Source organism: Anolis sagrei, chromosome 1 (genome assembly GCF_037176765.1).
Source record: "Anolis sagrei isolate rAnoSag1 chromosome 1, rAnoSag1.mat, whole genome shotgun sequence".
NCBI classification, from domain to species: Eukaryota; Metazoa; Chordata; class Lepidosauria; order Squamata; family Dactyloidae; genus Anolis; species Anolis sagrei.
In genome coordinates, this window is record NC_090021.1 from 138022695 (window position 1) to 138041552 (window position 18858).

Sequence of the window (18858 nt, forward strand, 5' to 3'; positions counted from 1 at the left end):
CCATTGGGATCAGAAGGAAGAATTGCACCAGTTTCCTAAAGAAATTTACATTTTGTTTACATTCTGCTAAACAAAATGGAAAGGAAAGCTCAATATTTCACAATCAGCATGAATGCTAATAGCTCTCTAGTACATGGCAGCAAATCAGCCAGCACTTCCTTTCAATGGGCTTGTAGGGAGATGACACCAAGAGAGCAATAAAAGAATTTCTCTTCAGCAGAATGCATTTGCCAAACTAAACACAAAGGTGCTTTGGAAGAAATTAAATATGATCTCATGTATAGAAGCCAATGAAGTGAAAAGAAAGAGAAGACAATAGAACCTTTAGGTAGATGTGAATAGATGAAACATTACATTGTTGTTTTCCCCACCTGTTGACATTACTTGCCTTCACAGTCTGTAGAACATTTACCCTAATCACATTAAAGTCATTATTCTTATCTATACACTACAAACTGTACAAGTGTAGATGCTGAGTGCTGCCCAAGTTCACCTTCATGGATGGGTTACATTATGCTTTCATCTCATCACTACTTTCCTTTTTTTTTTTACTTCTAGCTAGAAGCTCCAGAGCCCACTATTACTTAGGTCATCCCTCGTGGTCCGTGGATGATGGTCCTTCAAGGTCGGTGTTCTGTTGGTGGGTCCGTAGGTGAGCCCACTATAGAGAGAGGACAACAGACTTGTATTTCATAGTGATTAAGCCCGGGGTGTTACATTAACAATAGATCCATTCATTCAATGAGACTGACTTACATCAGTGGTGACTAATAACCCGCATTGCTTTTAGCGAATCTATTCTAATATGGGCAAAATTTTAATTTATCCCATAATATTCAACACAAACATACAATAAAACTTAAATGGTTGGGTAGTAGAGATCACTTTTCAACTGATTAATTCACATTTGGTAAAAGATATGATGACTACCAATTATTTTCCTCAACTGTCCAAACTTTCAAAGCTTTCAAAATAACTTGAAAACTAAGTACTCTGGAAACAATTCTGTGGCTCTTCCCTATATTATATTCTTTCCCGTGCAGCTAGATATATGTTTGCCTGAGGAATTGGGGATTCCTCTACTTTTATTTATTTCTGAAGGTTCTTTAGGAGGATTTTTCTGTGTTTCTGGTCTCCATGGTCTGGGATTTATTTTGAAGAAATAAGTATTTACTTTCAATTTTCATGCTGTATGTGTGGGCTGAATACCTTTTCCCTTTCAGCATCACCCTGAGTTTTCTAGTGGAGATACAAAGATAATATGGGTTTTATAAAACAATGAGAATGGCTTCCTTGGCAGACAAAATGATGGCAATCAATGGGGAGGAGCTTATTTATTTGTTGAAAGTCAACATGGAGGTAATGCCATTAAGTTGCAAAAATACATTATGTACCATTCCTCTATCTGCTTACCTTATTTATTTATTTATTTATTTATTTATTTATTTATTTATGGCATTTATGTGCCGCCCTTCTCACCCCGAAGGGGACTCAGAGCAGCTTAGTGATTCAGTTAAAGTGAATGCAAGCACTCCATAAGTTACGAGCAATATAAGTTCTGTTGGTTTGTTCTTATGTTGAATTTGTTTGTAAGTCAGAGCAGGGACATATTTAAAGAGCAACCCCAATAAAAAATATATGTATATTAGCTTTGGCTGTGGGGTTTGTTTTTCTATTGTGTGCCTGTTCAGAAGATTTCACCTCACTTTCTGTCCCTGCGAGAATAGGGTTTTGAAAAAATTGGTTTGTTGTGGAAGAGGATTGGAGAGAAAGCATCAGTGGAGGCATCTTATCCCCATGATAACTCTTTCAGAAGTGAATTTCCCTTCTGATGGGTAGATTTGTTTCACTCCTGTTCTTAACTATGAGTTGTTTGTAAGTCAGATGTTTGTAATTCAGAGACTGCCTGTAATTCAACATGTTTGATCCCTCTTAAACAAGGAATAGAATTACTGGTGGTAGTGAAAAGCACAGTAGTCATTATAAACAGACAAGCTGTGCCCTGCCACACATGCTGTGGGCTATAGTAAGACTTTTCGAAGTAGAGGTAGATATCTGGACTATTATGAAGGAGAGGTACCTACCTATTCCTCCCCCCCCCTTTTTTTCTTCCCCTTCCCCTTCCTCTATTTTCTTCCTTCTCTACCTCTTTCATTCTTTCTTTCACTCTTTGGTTTCATCCTTCTCTCTTTCCTTCTTTCCCTCCCCTTTTCTCTACTTCTTTTGTCTCCTTTCTTCCCTCCCTGTTTCCTTCCTTCCCTCCTTCCTTCCCTCTTTCCTTCCCGCCTTCCTTCTTTACCTCCCTCCTTCTCTCTTTCCTTCCTTCCCCCTTTCCCTCCTTCATTCCTTCACTTTTCCCCTCCCTCCTTTCTTCTCTCCTTCCTTCCTGTCTGTTCTCCCCAGATACCATGGTAGACTGACTCCCTTCTAACTCTATTCTATGTCTATTTAATATAGTAATATATAGTAGTAACATTATCTTATATAGTAATATATATAACAATAATATATAATATATATGTATTATATAGCAATATATATAATAGTAATATATAAAGTATTGTAATTATATATTATATATAACCAACCAGTGATCCAACATCCATCCGTGTGTGTGTGTGCACGCATGCGTGCATGCGTGTGTCTACACTGCCATATAAGCCAGTCCTAAGTAGATAATATGGATTTTACATGGCAGTGTGGAAGGGGTGACTTTGAGTGCATCTACACTGCAGATTTAATAAAGGAGGGTGAAGCTGGTGAGGGGAGGAGAAAAAGGAAGGGAAGAAAGGGAGGATGGGAAAGGAGGGAAGGAAAGAAAGGGAGGGAGGGGGGAGTGAGGGAGAAAAGGAAAGGGAGGAAGGAGGGGGAAAGGAAAGAGGGAAGGAAGAGAGAAAGGGAGGAAGGGAAGGAGGGAGGAAGGGAAGGAGGGAGGGAGGGAAGAAGAGAGTTAGGCTGGATAGCCTTTAGGGCTCCCTTCCAACTGATTGGCCATTTGTTGAGAGGGCTCTGATGGTGTCTTCCTTTACTGCCAAATGAGATTGGGCTGGACGGTCTTTGGGGCTCCTTTCTAAGCAATGTCAGTTTCATGTGTCCCTATTACCCCCATCATGGCACCTTCCTCCTTCCCTTGTGCTGTAGGAGTGTGTGTGTGGGAGACAGAGAGTCAGCTTGTGTGCACAGAGTATGGCCCACCTCCCTCTTTTTTCCTTCCCCCCTCTCCTCCCCCTCCTCCTTCTCCTCAGCCCCTGCCCTTTCATCCTTGCCTTAGTGTTATTTAGGGGCTGAGAGACATGCAGGAAGCAGCAGCCATTGCCGCCGTCGCTGCTTTGAAGCCCTCCTCTACTTTTTGACACCGTGGCATATGAGCCACCCCACCGCCACTCTCCCTCGCCCATTAGATCCCTTCTCCTTCTCCTGCCTCACCTTCCAAGGACTGCGAAGGCAAAGGGGAAGGGGAAGTAAGGTGGCCTTGTTGGCTGTGTCCTCAGCACAAGGGGAGTGGGGCAGGGGAGGTGTGTTGTCTTTTGTAGGGTTTTTTTCAGTGACGGTCTCTCCTTGGATTGTGAGGAGTTTTGTTGGCAAATTTGGAGTCATTTGGCCCCGTAGGTTTTTTTTTTGTTTTTAAGGTACTCATTACACACATTTATATATATATAGATTGATTAAAAGTCAAGACCATAGATTCTCAAGCCCCTTCTACACTGCCATATATTCCAAATTACCAAAGCAGATAATCCACATTATTATCTGCTTTGAACTGGATTAGATGAGTCTACACTGCCCTATAATCTAGTTCAAATCAGGTAATCTGGATTTTATATGGCAATGTAGAAGGGGCCTCAGTGAGTAGAAACAAGCATGAATACAAGATTAGACTCCTTCCACAATAAGAGAAGCAGATCTATAATTTTCGAGCAAGGGCATGGCATTTCTTAATTAATGAAGCCACAGTTATAAATGTTACTGATCTTATTCACAATAAAAGGTACCTAACATCACACATCACCAGGAGACATTGACACCTATCATTATAATAATTAATGGTAACCTTCCACAATGTGACTACAAGGGCGCCTGAGGCAGTTTTGCACTCCTTTAATAAGTAAACCATTGACAATTTTTCTTAAGGCTGGTTCAGTGAACCACTGCATGGAAATAACAATCAAAGATATTTGTTTGTAAATAGGAAGAATCTTGTTCATGCTGAAATCCCTTGGAAATTGTATTGTGCTTTGAAGTGGATTCAATTTGCCCTAAGCAGGCCCAAACAGAAAGAGTTAAATCTTTGAACAGAAAAAAAATAGCTGGTAGCAGAAGTAGGACTTTGCTCCTATTTTTATGTGAGAACATTAGAAAACTAGCTGGAAGATTTTTGAAGATGCGGTTCTTTACCATTTACCTAGCAGGAAGCCTCGTTGAGATTTATGGGGATTATTCTAAATAGACATGTCTTGGATATTTATTTATTTATTTATTACAATATTTCTAATATAAATCATTGTGCATGCTGAAAGACGATTAGGCCCCAAAGTTTTGATAAAAGTCATGCTTCTACTTGCTGCAACAAAGTCAGTGTTGAGACCACTGAAGCCTCCAAAGGAAAAGTGTTCCATAATTGCATTGCTTCAGGCAAGAAGGTCCTTTATAATTCCCCTATTAATGATGTGATCTAGCAAGCCTCTATTCTTGAGCAGGTGGGTATACTAATAAGTGTTCCTTCAATATTATGGTTTGAAACTATTTAGGATTTTGACTGTCAGACCTTGAATTGAGAATAGAAGCTTGTGAGCAAGATTCTTGTTATACGATGTCATAGGGGGACTCCCAGTGGACCACATGTCTACCATCTATTTCTTTTTTCTGTTTGTATTTAATTCTTTTAAATCTTGGAACAAGAAACTACAATACACATACTCAGGGTGCTTCCAGACAGCCCTTTATCCCAGGAGCATTCACATTTAAAAATGTGGATGTTTCTGGGAGCCTGTCTACACCCACCCCAGAAAGTGTGCGCTTTCTAGGGTGAGTGTCCTGATGTTCTTCCAGGACTGGCCTGGAAGAGGAGAAGCATATTTTACAATATGAACTTAGGAAAACTAAGATCTGGGGAGGCCCTGCTCTCAGTCCCGCCACCATCACAGGCGTGTTTGGCAGGGACAAGAGACAGGGCCTTCTCAATGATTGCCCCCTAGTTATGGAGCTTCCTTCCTGGCAGTATTAGTTCAGCCCCCTCCCTCCTGTCCTTCAGAAGGATGGTGAAGACCTGGCTGTGGGACCAAGCCTTTGGGGCAGTGCAATGAGGCAATAATAGAATGGTGTCCTGAGATGGTTTTTAAGCAACTTTTAATGTGGATATAAATGATTTTAATGTTTGTATATATTTATGGTTTTATGTCCCGGCATTGAATGTTTTCCGTATATATGTTGTGCTCTGCCATGAGTCCACTGTGTGGTGAGAAGGGTTGGATATAAATGTCTTTTTAAAAAACAATGAACCATGATGAAGAAGAATAGAATTACACCACCCACCCACCCCCATTTCTTCCCCTTTTTCTATTATCCTTTTCCCTCACACTAGTTCTTTTCCCATCCCCCATTTCCATACCCATTCTTTTTCTCCTCCCTTCCTTGTTTCCTGCAATCTTTAATCTTTCTTTTGGAAAATATTTATCTCAATAAAAATTATTTATATAAAAATTATTTTAAATTTTTCTCATGATCCCCCTACATGTAAATGAAGACTGTACAAATAGAATTAGAAGAAATGGGTTAATCTATTGATGACAAAGGGCAAATGTATAAAGGGCTCTTATGCATGTGATCTGACCTTCATTTCTCTTGCTTGGGATCAGGACAGGCTGTGGGGACTTGGAAGTTCAGAGTCAGTGCCTTACTACATCCCATGATAGTTATGCTCCTAACAAAAAATGTATTTAAGCTTTTAATGCACATTAATAAGTGGAAATCATCTCTGATTATTTCTTAGTTTGTACATTGTTGATAAGGTCAAGAATTTCCATTTATGTTACCACTATTTTACTTCAATTCTCATTGTTCTCAAAAATATCAACTGAAGCATAATTTTAGCCTATTATCATCAGAACCAAGATTAGGGAAGAAAAATGAAAATAATTTATCCAGAATATCTCCCATTAGGATATTTTTGGTCCAATTGTATTCCTGGTTGTATTCAAATAACTTCATTGTTTATCTTTTTTTTAAAAAAAAACTTTATTGATTTTCTTTTACATGTTATTAAAAAAGAGAAAAGAAAGGAGATTAGATGGGAGGAAGGAAGGAGGCACGGGAAGGGAGGGGGTGGGGGGAAAACAGGGAGAGAGGAATAGGAGAGGAGAGCAGAGGTGGGGCACGAAGAGAAAAAAATAATTGTTTATCTTTATTCTCTTAGGCCCTTTCTACACTGCCATATAATCCAGTTCAAAGCAGATAACTTGGATTTTATGTGGCAGTATAGAAGGGGCTTATGTGACAAATTCCTGAAAATCCCATTTTATATCCCTAATTGCTTTCTTTATTCCCATTGTATAGTTTTGTGTTCTTTTATCTTCATTTTGCAAGCTTTTCATTCTCCTCCTCCTCCTCCTCCCTTCCTCCCTTCCTCCCTTCCTTCACTTTGCCTGCAAGCCATGTTGGTGAACTGTCATATCTTGTTCTACTTTTCTGATTGTGTGTATTGCCCACCTTCAAGTTATTTCTAATCTGGTGACCCGAAGAATAAATTATCATTGGGTTTTCATGGCAAGATTCATTTATAAGGATTTTCCCATTTCTTCATATAAAACTGACAAACTATGAGTTGTCTAAAGTCATCCAGTAGATTTCCACAGCTGAAAAAGGATTCAGACCCTGACCTTCCTAGTGCAACACTCAAACCATTATGCCATGCTGGTTCTTGAGCTGTAGTATATATATTAGCCAATCTATTATTGTGGCTTTGAACAGCCACAAGCATGTTTGAGAAATTGGGTCCTCTTACTTTCCCTCCTTTAAAAACATGAATCCCATAATTTTACAGAAATATATTCTCCTGAAAACAGATAAGGCTGTTTGTGTTCCCTTTTTTGGTCACATATAAATATAAATTAAGTTATTCACAATCTAGGTGCATACAAATTAAGCATAGTCATATGAGCATGTACAATCAAGCTCAATCTGCAAAATCTTTTATTTCTATCATTTTTCCATGGAGTTTTCACTTTTCTACATGATTTAGACAACCATCAAATCCAAGGGAATAGTAAATCAATTAAGGAGGTTTGGGATAATTGTCATTCCTCCCCTCTTCGGTGGAACCACAGTATGAATACCACAAATACTTATTAAGCTACTAAAAGTAGAGAAATCTATTTTAAAACAAGTTAGTGAGCATATCAGACTAAGACTCACAAAAATATTGAAGCCAAGGAGTCATGGGGTATTAATTGCATCTAAGCCAATGTTGTGGGATGTTGATTTAAAGTATAGATCAGTTAACACTGCATGCATATAACTGAAATAAAATATTTTAAAATTACCATCCAAAGTTACTTCCATACCACAATTCTATCTGTCAGGTACAACATGCCCAGCAGGGCTATCTACATACTTTGGACCTCAACTCTTAGGCCTTTTCTACACTACCATATAAAATCAGATTATATGCTTTGAACTGGATTATATGGCAGTGTAGAAGGGGCCTTCCAACCCCCATTATGTATCTGTTTAAAATTAGCCACAGTGGATATAGATAATTGGGTGGGGATTAAAACTTTTGTCTCCAGGGTTGTAGTTCACCACATGAAACTACTGCACTCTGCTGGTTTCCATGATGTTTTTTTTTTGTTTAGCACCACCAGAGTAACAATATACTAATATAACAACTTTATTTTTGTATCCCACCACCATCTCCCCGAAGGAACTCAGGGCAGCTTACATGGGGGCCAAGCCCAGTCAAACAGAATTAAAATATAACAATAAAATACATATACAACATCATAAAAACATAATTTGAAACATAATTAATCATACAACAACCAGTAGCCAAGCATAACGGGCATTTCCGAGGTAAGGGCCAGGGGAAAGGCTTGTGCAATACAACTGTCAGGTCAAGGCTGATGGCAAAAATGTGAGAGGTAGAGAATAAATTAAAGCTGGAAGAGCCAAGTCAGATTTATACAGTGCAATGTCATGTGTCATGTACCATAGTTGATGGTGGTTGGTGGTGGCAGACTTAGCAGTTGATGATGGAAGGGTTAATGTAAGTCTTAGTTCAAAAGGGCTGAGTAACTTGTAAGTAACAGTTTACAGGTAAAAGCAATTAAGGGTGGAGGCATGCAAGGGATAGGTTGCAGCTGGGTGTTACTGGATTTAAGGAGCTAACATTGGGGCTGATCTTTGGGAGTAAAGTATTTGTTTTATCTTGTTGGTAGATGCTGCTGGTTTTCCCCCAGGTTTCTGGATTTTCAGTCTCCTGGCCTGTCTCCTGAACTCTTGGAACCCTGGAACCTTGAATCTTTGGATTGGCTTTTAACCACGGTATAGACTTTTGATCCCTCGACTTTGCTCACTGAACTCTCGTAATTTGACTACTGGACTGGACTTTTTGACTACAGTGTGGCATTTGCTATCAGTTTTTGTGGCTGAGTGCTGTCTTTATGTTTTATATTTTGGACTATTAAAACAGCCAGAAAGTAAGTGCTGCTTTAATTAAACTGTTTGATACAAACTAAGTGTTTGATTCACCTCTGCCTGAATACAGTCGGAGCCCTGGCATGGTGATATGCAACTCCAAGGTAGGGACAATAGTAAAGTACAAGAGCCAAGAATGAAGTTATGGCTATAAGGGCCAATACTTTTAGTGAACTGATTAATAAAAAGCACATTGGAACAATCATTTTTTAGGTCTTTATGGAAAGTGGATAGGGATGGCATTAATGTAATCTCCCTGGGGAGAGAGTTGAGAGTTCCAGAGCCGGGGAGGCACAACCGATAAGGCCCTCTCCTTCGTCCTCCACCAACCACACTTATGACAGAGGTGGGAACAAGAGATGGGCCTCCCCAGTAGATCTTATAGCTCGTGCAGGTTCGTAGGGAAAGATACAATTGTGAACAGTATGTGGCACTTTGTATAAGTGGTTTACAATTGATAATTTGACGGTTCAGGCTTACCAGTGGAACTCTCTGCCCCGGAGTGTGGTGGAGGCTCCTTCTTTGGAGGTTTTAAAACAGAGGCTAGATGACCATCTGTCAGGGGTGCTTTGAATGCAATTTTCCTGCTTCTTGGCAGGGGGTTGGACTGGATGGCCCATGAGGTCTCTTCCAACTCTATGATTCTATGATTCTATTTTAAAAGATGTAACAAAAATGGGGCAGGGTGTGGAGGGGGCGAAACAGATTAATAGCATTTCAATGGGAAATTCACTTTGAGATAAAAGAATTTGAGTTAAGAGCACAATCACCAAACAAATACAACTCTTAAATCAAGGTATCACTGTATTCACTATTTCCCTTTTCTCTTCTGATAGGATGGGAATGATATGAACAAAAAATACTGTCAATGCACATTAGTCTTTGTTCAAGAGTATATTTATTTCAGTCTATTCATTCTGAAATGGAAAGTGAATACTTGCTTTAATAGAATTGCAAATTGGGTAGAAAAATTGAGAAAGTTATATTTCCAAGTTGAGAAAATAATCACTTATTGTCTCCCAAAACAAGATTTGGCAATTGAATATATAATACTAGTCTCAATTATCGTAGATCCATTCAGTTAATTGTTGAATTGTGAACAAACTTATGGATAAATTTCATATAATGGGTCTAGCAATATTTAGGAATTTATAGAAGTACTGTAGTGATTTGGTAACAGATTACATTTTGGAGACCAGAGTTTGAATCCCCAGCAGGCAGCAGGAACCCACTAGGTGGCTTTGGGCAAGTCACATGCTTTGAGAGGAAAGCAAGGGCAAATCTCCTTTTAACAAATCTTGCCATGATAGGATTGCCTTAAGAACACAATAAATCAGAAACAACAGTGGCACATAAATCAGGAAGGAGGGTGGCAACCGTAAGTGAAACTTGTCAAACTTTCAGAGTCATTTTATTTTACTCATCCATTGGTCGGTGGACTTTGATTGGCTTTCTCATGCAACACTCTCATAGTTCTCATAGTTATAGATATGCGTCTGTGCAGTTCAATTCCTTTTGCTTAATTCTCCAGTAGATAAATCTTGGAAATCCGTCATCCATGAAACGTAACTGAGATAAGGATGCTCTGGAATTCTGTTTAACCAGGAATGTAATATCAGACATATGATAGTTTCCATAGAATTTGCTATTTAGGGGCACAATTCTTCACATGCTAGACCCTGTCAGCTCAAGGACTGTGAAGGGGGTTGCTGCTTTTGGGTCTGCCCAAACCCAATTTGTCTTAAAATAGTTTTAGTATAAAGGTATGTAGAAGCAATCCCTTTGTGTTTTCTTAGAATTGTAAAATCACAGAAGTATAGAAACATAGAGTTGGAAGGACCAACTAATCCGACCCATGCCATGCAGGAATATACAAATAAAGCACTCTGAGGAGCTCCAACCCCTGTTTAAAATCTCTAAAGTAGGTTGCTTCCTCCATCTTCTGAGACAATCTATACCACTGTGGAACAAAGTAGCTTCCAGGGACAGTAAATATTTTTTTTTAATGCTTAGATGGGATTTCTTTTCTTGTAATTTGAATCCATTGGTTCTAATCCCTAAAACAGCAGAAAAGAAATCCCCTCAGATATTTAAAGAAAGCTAGCATATCACCTGTTGGTCAAAGCTAAATATCAAAGCTAAATATACCCCAAACCCCTTAGTCTTTCCTCATAAGGCATGCTTTTCCAGACCCTTGGTCATCCAAGTGTGTATCTACGCTGTAGAATTAATGTAGCTTGACACCATTTTAACAGCCCTGATTACTCAATCTATGGAATCCTGGAATTTATATTTTGGTGAGTCACTTTGGTAGAGAAGGTGAATACCTTGTAAAATTACAGCTACAATGTGAGCAATGGCAGCTAAGGTTATGCCAAACTGCGTTAATTCTGCTGTGTAGATTCATCTTTAGTTGAGCTTCGATGGACACAGTCTATCCTGTCAGTATCTCACTTGCACTTTGGTACCCAGAACTGGACATTGCATTTGGAGTGAAGTCTGAACAAAGTTTAACCATTGTACTCTTTTCAATCCATCTTATATTTACACATTTCATTTTTCCTGCTTTAATGAAGTACCTTCCATCTACCCAGTTGAAAAAGATTTTGCTAGTTTGGGCCCAGGTCTCCAACCTGTCAAGGCCATTTTGAAGTCTGATCCTGTCCTCAAGGGTGTTCACTTACTCTCTTAATTTGGTGTCATCTGCAAATGCCTTCCCTTCCATCATCTAAATCATTTATAAAGATATTGAACAATATCTGATGTAGGAGAGAACTCTGAGAACCTTCTCTAGTCAGTGGCTCTGATATTACATGGATGGGTTCCTTTAGTACTTTTGGATGCACTCCATCTGTTCTAGAAACTCTGGTTCATTTAAATGAGATAAGAATTCCTTCATTGTCCCTGTTCTGAGCTGCAGTCCTTTTTCCTGTATTGTTTTATCTATTTCAACAGAGTACTGGTTTCCTTTTTGGGGGGAAACTGAGGCTTACAACATATTGAACAGTTCTGCCTTCTGTTATTTTCTCCTTCTTCAATTTTTATACATGTCTCTTTTAAACCTCAGATAATTTGACAGTTCATCTGATTTCCAGCCAGGTTTCATGAGACACCTCCCCATTTTCTCTGTCTCTGGAATTGATTGTATCTGCAACTTCAATGCCTCATCTTCAAGAAACCCCTATGCATCATGAATTCCCTTTTCTTTGAGCATTTCTGATCACGGGGTCCCCCAGCATTTCCCTAAGCTTAAAGAAATCGGTATTCTCACAGTCCAGAGTGCATTTTTGACTATATCCAAGGATTTTACTCTGCTGCATAATTCATCTCTGTTGCTTAGAATAAGACTCAAAATAGTTCATTCCATTATTGCCTTCTCTGCCTCCTGAAAGGCAAATGAGAAATTTGTTGGACCTTATGTTCCTGGCAGAGTGTGACTTCCTATAAATACCAGGGTGGATGGAGCTTTCTATTACCATTATATCTCTCCATTCTGAGTGTTTACTCATTTGCCCTAGAAAGGCATTATCCAAGGGCATATTTGCACTGAGATTGGCATGGAAAGCAATCAGGCCCATAGCTGCTAAGAGCGGCACAGGGCTGATCCATATTAACTTGAGATAAAGCTGCCTAATATGGCTTTCTTCTGGTTTAAACTAACTCAGGAGAAATCTGACTGAAACAGGAGCCAGGTTCCCCTTGAGTTAGAGAAAGTTCAGATAGTTCCTAAGGAGAGCCAGCTGCATCTATCTTGATAACCATCCCATATATCCCTAGTTTAGTGGCCTGGGGACACAGACTGACCCTCCTACTTTGGCCTGCTATGTCATTAGAAGGACAACAGAGAATAAAGTAGTGGTGTGTCTGTGTAGCCAGCAGTGAACCAAGGAGGGGGTTGCCTAGGGGCACCAAAATATGTCTCACATGGCTGTGCAGGAAGGACTTCCTATCACCATCAAGATGGCTCATGGAGTCCCTTTGAAATTCCCTTTAGTTGTTGGTGTAGAACCACCCCAAATTGTCAGCCTTACTTCATGTCCTATAGTAGATCACAGCAATAAGTTCACTGTTATTTCTCTCTACTTTAATTTTTTCCCCACAAACTTTCTAAGTCATAGCTCTCATATAAACGTACATTCTTGACTTGTTAACCCTCCTTCTCCAGTTTGGTACATTGCTTTGGACCAGATTACACCCCTTCATTATTACTTTACACTCATGAGACACCAGGTTTCAAAGATTACTAATAGATCATGTTTAACTTCCTATGGTAAGAGTTCAAATTCATCTTATTCCTCATGTTCTGTGCATCGGTGAAGAGCTATTTAAGACCACATCATTCTCTGCAGGATATTCCTTGTTGTTCTTATTATTATTTCCTTATGTGCTCTTGGGTTCCTATGGCCCCTAAATCAATGAGACTATTGTTTCCAGCACAGGCAGTCCCTGAGTTACAAACATCCGACTTACAAACAATTCATAGTTAAAAATGTGAATAAGACAACAGGAAGTGAAGTGAAATAAATCTGCCCTAGGAAGGAAAATTAACTCCTGGAAGAAGTGTCTTAGGAAAAAGGTGTCTCCACTGAAGCTTTCTCACCAATCCTTGTTTCCACAGCAAGCCACATTTTTCCAAATTCTATTATCACAGGGACAGAAATTAAGGTGAAATTTCCTGATCAGGGGTACAGACAGCAAAACAAACACCACAGGGGTGGTAATCCTTCTCTATGCTATCCAAAGCCAATATAAGTGTGTGTGCATAGGGCTGAAGTTACACTTTAAAAATGTACCTGTTCCAATTTGCATACAAATTCAACTTAAGAACAAATCTACAGAACCTATCTTGTTCATAATTTGGGGGTGCCCCTATCTTTTTTCTCTTACATAATTTATTTTAAAGCCTTCTTGATCAGGCATGTGAAACCTATAGGAAATACATCTTTATCTATTGCTGGGAGGTCTTTCTTCACAAAATGACCGGCCAATAGTTCTTCATGGTTCATTGTTTAGGAATCATCCTCTGGCTGCAAAACAACAACCTTATGAATCACACAGAGATGAGAGATTGTATTCTCAAAGGATGGAAGGGCTAGTATGTATGGTGTGGAGATGTTGGAGATGTACTATAAACTGGAGATTTCTGCGCACATATTTGCAGAAATAACAATGTGCTCCAGACGAAATAGAAGTAGAGACAGGTAATTATGGTTTCCTGCTGTGTTCCTTCTATATACTCTCTGCTTCTTGCTTCCTCACATATAGACTTGACTTCCATGACTTTATCTTCTTCCAGAAACATCTTCCTTTTCTTGTTTTGGTCATGGAGCTAATGTCAGAAGACCATGTCTTTGTTTCCCTCTCGTTCTTCCCCCCATGTACATCTGTTATAAACATCTGTATCTTTACTGAACCAGTTTTCTTTCATTATTTCAGACACCAGCTTCCTCACATGCTAACAGATGCAATTCTTGCTTCTTTAGTCTTGGCTGAAAATATCCCAAACATTTTTTAACCTTCATGCGCTTACATGAAGTGTCTGCATATGATTATTCCAAAATGAATATGTGCATGAATCAATAAAACAAAGATGGGAGCTATATCATTTTTCAAAAATAATTTCTCCACAAAGTACAGAATCAGTGAATGATTTTATCACCAATTCACTGTTTCCTACTGGTCCTAACATATAAAACCCATAATATTTTCAGGCAACTGGATCCACCAAAAGGGTCTCTAGTAAAAATGTGGACATCCAAAAAAAAGAGAGATAAACCTTAGAAAAAAATTAAGAGTACTAACTTAGTAAAGAAACCATTTCCCCAAACATTATGTGCCAGCTCCAGTCAATTTATTTTTTTATGGTTGAAGTATCCTGACATGTCACATTATGGTAGCATGCTTGAATCCTATAAAGAGGTAGTTTTCAAAAACTAGTGGTTATAATAGCACCAGGGAAAAAAAACCTGTCTAGAATTTCATTGCTTTCCTCTTTGAAGAAAATTTCAAACCTATTTTTCAAGTGTCAATGCCTATGAAAGAAAAGACAGAGAGAGTTCAATTCAAGACACTAGAGCAGAAAAATGAGAAAAAGCCAGGATAATTTCCCAAACCCTCTAAAAACAGAGTTTCCCCTCTCTTTTCTTCCTGAGAACAAAGCATATCTTAACCACATTCATTCTGCATTAACTCTGTATGTTCCTTTTATTCTTTTGTCTCTGCTCGCCACTGTTGCCACAGCTTTGCCTTCCAAGTAATCCTCTCAGCAGCCTTATGGTGGCTATTCCTTCTTGATAGGGCACCAGGGAAGAAGTATATAGCATGCATCAATAGTAAACTAGATGACTTGGGCAGTCCAGCCACGCCTTTCCCATATTATTTCAATACTAGAGGGGATCATGTGAGTGCCTATCTTTTTCCAAAATAACTATGGGCTTTATTGCACAAGCTTCTATTTCACAGTAGTAGTTATACTTTCATAGATAGTGGATACATACCAGAATAAGCACCTTCAGTATCACCTCTCTTCTCATTCATGCAGTACTGCTGGTTCAACAACCTGTGGTCCCACAATCACATTTCTGTTTACCATTGTACCCCACCTTCCTGCAGTTTCATTGTTTCATTTTTTTGAAAATAGAGAGAGCATGCAGTTTCACAGTTTCAGCTAAGAAAAACTAAAACGTCCAGATATAACTATAGGTATAAAATACAGAAAACAGACAACTACTGAACAGTGAGAGGGAAAGTGAGAGAGGAGGTGAATCCCAGCCCCAGAAATCATATAATTGCTAGCATGACAACACAAAAGCGGAATAGACTCATTACACCAAGGAAGATAACAGGAACATTGCAGGATTGTGGGCAATTGATGAAATTTCCTGTCAATAACAAGGGATGGGTTAATCTCAGAGAATGCCCATAGTGTCATGTGATAGTTTCAGTGACATTCCCCCTCTTCCCTCCAATGCTGATTTGCCTGTATCGTGCAATAATGTCCAATGTGGCTGCTATCCTTCTATTGTAGTTTCACGTTTGTCCCCCACATCCTGTTATACTAAATATCCACACCCTTGTTGTTTTCAGAAGAAATTGAGAGGCCCCTTTGAGAGATGGAAGATGACATGGCAAAGATCATGAAAGAGAGAGAGAGAGAGAAGGAATGAAAAGCACCCTGAATATGCTTTGATCTTCTCACTTGTATGGCTGCCAAACTTCCATCCTCTGTGGGATTCATCCAAAATACCTCTTATTTGAATATTATCTATGGTTCTCCGAATATAGATTTTTATTGTTTGCTAAATTGGTTAATATTTCTTTATTCCAACAATCCATAATGTTGCTAGCAATATAATAAATCATCAAGTTAAAACTGGACTGTTTAGTAGGCCTGGGTAACAACGGAAAAATTTGTTTCTAAAATCGATTTGTATTTGGGGGTTTTTTTTGTTTCGATATTTAAAATAATTACAAAATTTTCCTTTTAAAAAGTTCGATATTTACGAAATTTCGTAAATGGTAAAAAAATTAATGAATCGATTTCCGAAACAATAACGAATTGATTCGTTAATGGCGGACGCGACCGCGAAATACGCTAAAAAACCTCCAAAACCTTCTGAAGCTTCCCTCTCCCTCTGTTGTTGACTGTTGGTGTGATATTATAATTTTTTTTCACTAATTAAACCATAAAACTGGCCCAGACATGCGGAAATAATAACGAAACGACCTCAAAACAATAACGAAACGAATACAATATCGAAATACGAAGCATTTACAAAACGTTTTTGAAAATTCTTTTTTTTAATAATTGCTCCAGAATGGTTCGTTATCGTTTTGTAATTGAAAAAATTAACGAATTATTAACAAATTACGAATTAACGAAACGAAACCGCCCAGCCCTACTGTTTAGTTATAATATATGAATGAACAAATGCATAAATAGCTCAATCATTCAATCAAACAAATTTTATTTATATCCTGCCTCATCTCCCCATGAGACTCAGGGCAGTTTGCAACATAAAAGGCAAACATTCAATGCCAGGAAAATAAATAATACATTAAATGATACAGATAAATAGTATAAAACAAACAATTGTAAAAAAACAAATCTTATTAGAAGATCAATAAAACATATTTCACAACATCAATCAATCAATAAAAGAGTTAAAAGCCATATCCATAGTCCATTCCTTATTTGATAAGGCTAGATCTTCAAACATTTGGCTCTCCATATACTTGGGAGCATAGGAAGGTTTTTAGTTGCTTCCTGAAGGAGGGCAGAGTGGAGGCCATTCCGATCTCCTTCAGGAGAGAGATCCAGAGGTGGGAGGTGATTGCAGAGAAGGCCCTCTCTCTCATTCCCACCAGCCATGTTTGAGACGGGGGGTGGGACCGAGAGGACAGCCTCCCCTGTCTGAGCAGATTCATATGAGGAGAGGCGGTTGGTTAGGAAGTCAAACCATTTAGGGCTTTAAAGGTAATGACCAGCAATGTGCAGCTCTTTCTGGAATATCTGTATTCTCAACTAGGGTGCTTCAATCTATGCAAATACCTGATGGAAGAAAGCTTATGACCCAAGGAAAGGATTGTTAATTATCCCTGCTAAAGATTACAGGAAGTCTAGCACAACATTTTTGCCACACATTTGCTAGCTATATAAACACTGGACAGATATTCCAAGGAGTTTTTATTTCAAATTCCAGTGGTTTGGCAGTTGGGGATATATTAGCAATGACTCCATATATTTCTATCTATTTATGGCCCAATGCAACCTGAATCTTAGCTTTCTTCAATAATGCTTACTAGGCTAAGAGTTTAATATTCTGGAACTTCCATCCAAACTCCAAAGCTGTATGTTAAATTATGCAGCTGAATCCCATCAGTCAACTTCTCCTTTCCTGTCAGCAGAGAAAATACTTTTTTATTGTTTGAATAAGCTTGTCTCATATGCCAGGGCAGCAAAGAAAAGAGTATCAGCAGAGGGTGATTTTTATTACTCTGACTTGCATTTGTGGGGTATTCAGGTTGTGTGGATGTATTTGCATGAAGCCCTACATTTATGCTAACTTACTTCCTAAGTGAATTACTTTCTGTATTGATGGCACTCAAGATTAGCGCTGGTGATGAAGTGGGGAGAACTAATATTAATAATAATCCCTTTCTGGGAGAAAGATGGGATATAAATCCAATAAAACATAAAAATAAATCATTTAACCCCATCCATCACCACCCAAATTAGGAAGCCATTGTGTTGGCTATAAACGCTAGAGTTTTAATGTGTATTTTAAAAATAAAATAAAATAAAACTTGGAATCCAAATAGTCCACATTTATGTATTTATTTATTTATTTACTATATTTATATATTGCCTTTCTTGCCCCTGGGGGAACTCAAGGCAGTTTACAACATACTAATGGCAAAAATTCAAAGAAAGAAATCACAATAACTAATTACTACATATAACAATGAATTTAAAATCAATTAAAATCATAAAACATAAAACATGCATAAAATTTAAACATTCAGACAAGCATAAAAGCATCCTAGTATTAGCATTAAAATCCCATGACTAGAAACCAGTGAAACAGCAACCCTGATTTTAAATCTAAACCACACATTGCTGGCTTTGAATTAATGGGGTGCACATAAATAGTGACTTACTATTCAGTTGATTCTATGAATCTACACCCATAGGCACTTGGATCTGGGTATACACCTCAGTTTTCTTCATATATCAATAAGTCAAATTTGTCTTTTCCTTAACAAAGTTTGAGGGAAGTGAGACCTCTGGTTTCTTTATTCTACAAAATTAATGCTGTACCAACAGTGAATAAGGAAAAAATGACTTTTATGTAGTTATGATCTTGGTTTGTTGTTGTTGTTTTTTTAATTTTGGCTTAAATTGGAATGAAGTCATTGCAGAAGAAATGTTTGCCACACCTCAAAGCAAACAAGTCATTATTTCAAAAACACTAAGTAGAAATAACACAGTAGAGATCTGTACATAATGAGTATGAATGCTAGCTATATCTTTTTATGATAGGTTGGAGCTCTTGCCAGCACATTTTTTTCAAGATGAGGTCTGTGTGATCTACCACTAATGTAATGGTAAACTGGAGCTATAATGGCGTTATACTCTTTATACGTAAAACCGCTGTGGTTACCCAT

At 38.3% G+C, this 18858-nt stretch overlaps 1 long non-coding RNA gene across 1 annotated transcript in view; it reads right to left on the minus strand.

Moving 5' to 3' along the window:
- Positions 1-633: 633 nt before the first annotated feature.
- Positions 634-18858, minus strand: part of LOC137095910 (uncharacterized) — a 117538-nt gene continuing 99313 nt past the window's right edge. Inside the window, exon 3 of the long non-coding RNA XR_010909057.1 lies at positions 634-661. This is a non-coding gene — a long non-coding RNA (uncharacterized lncRNA). The remainder of the gene's footprint in view (positions 662-18858) is intronic.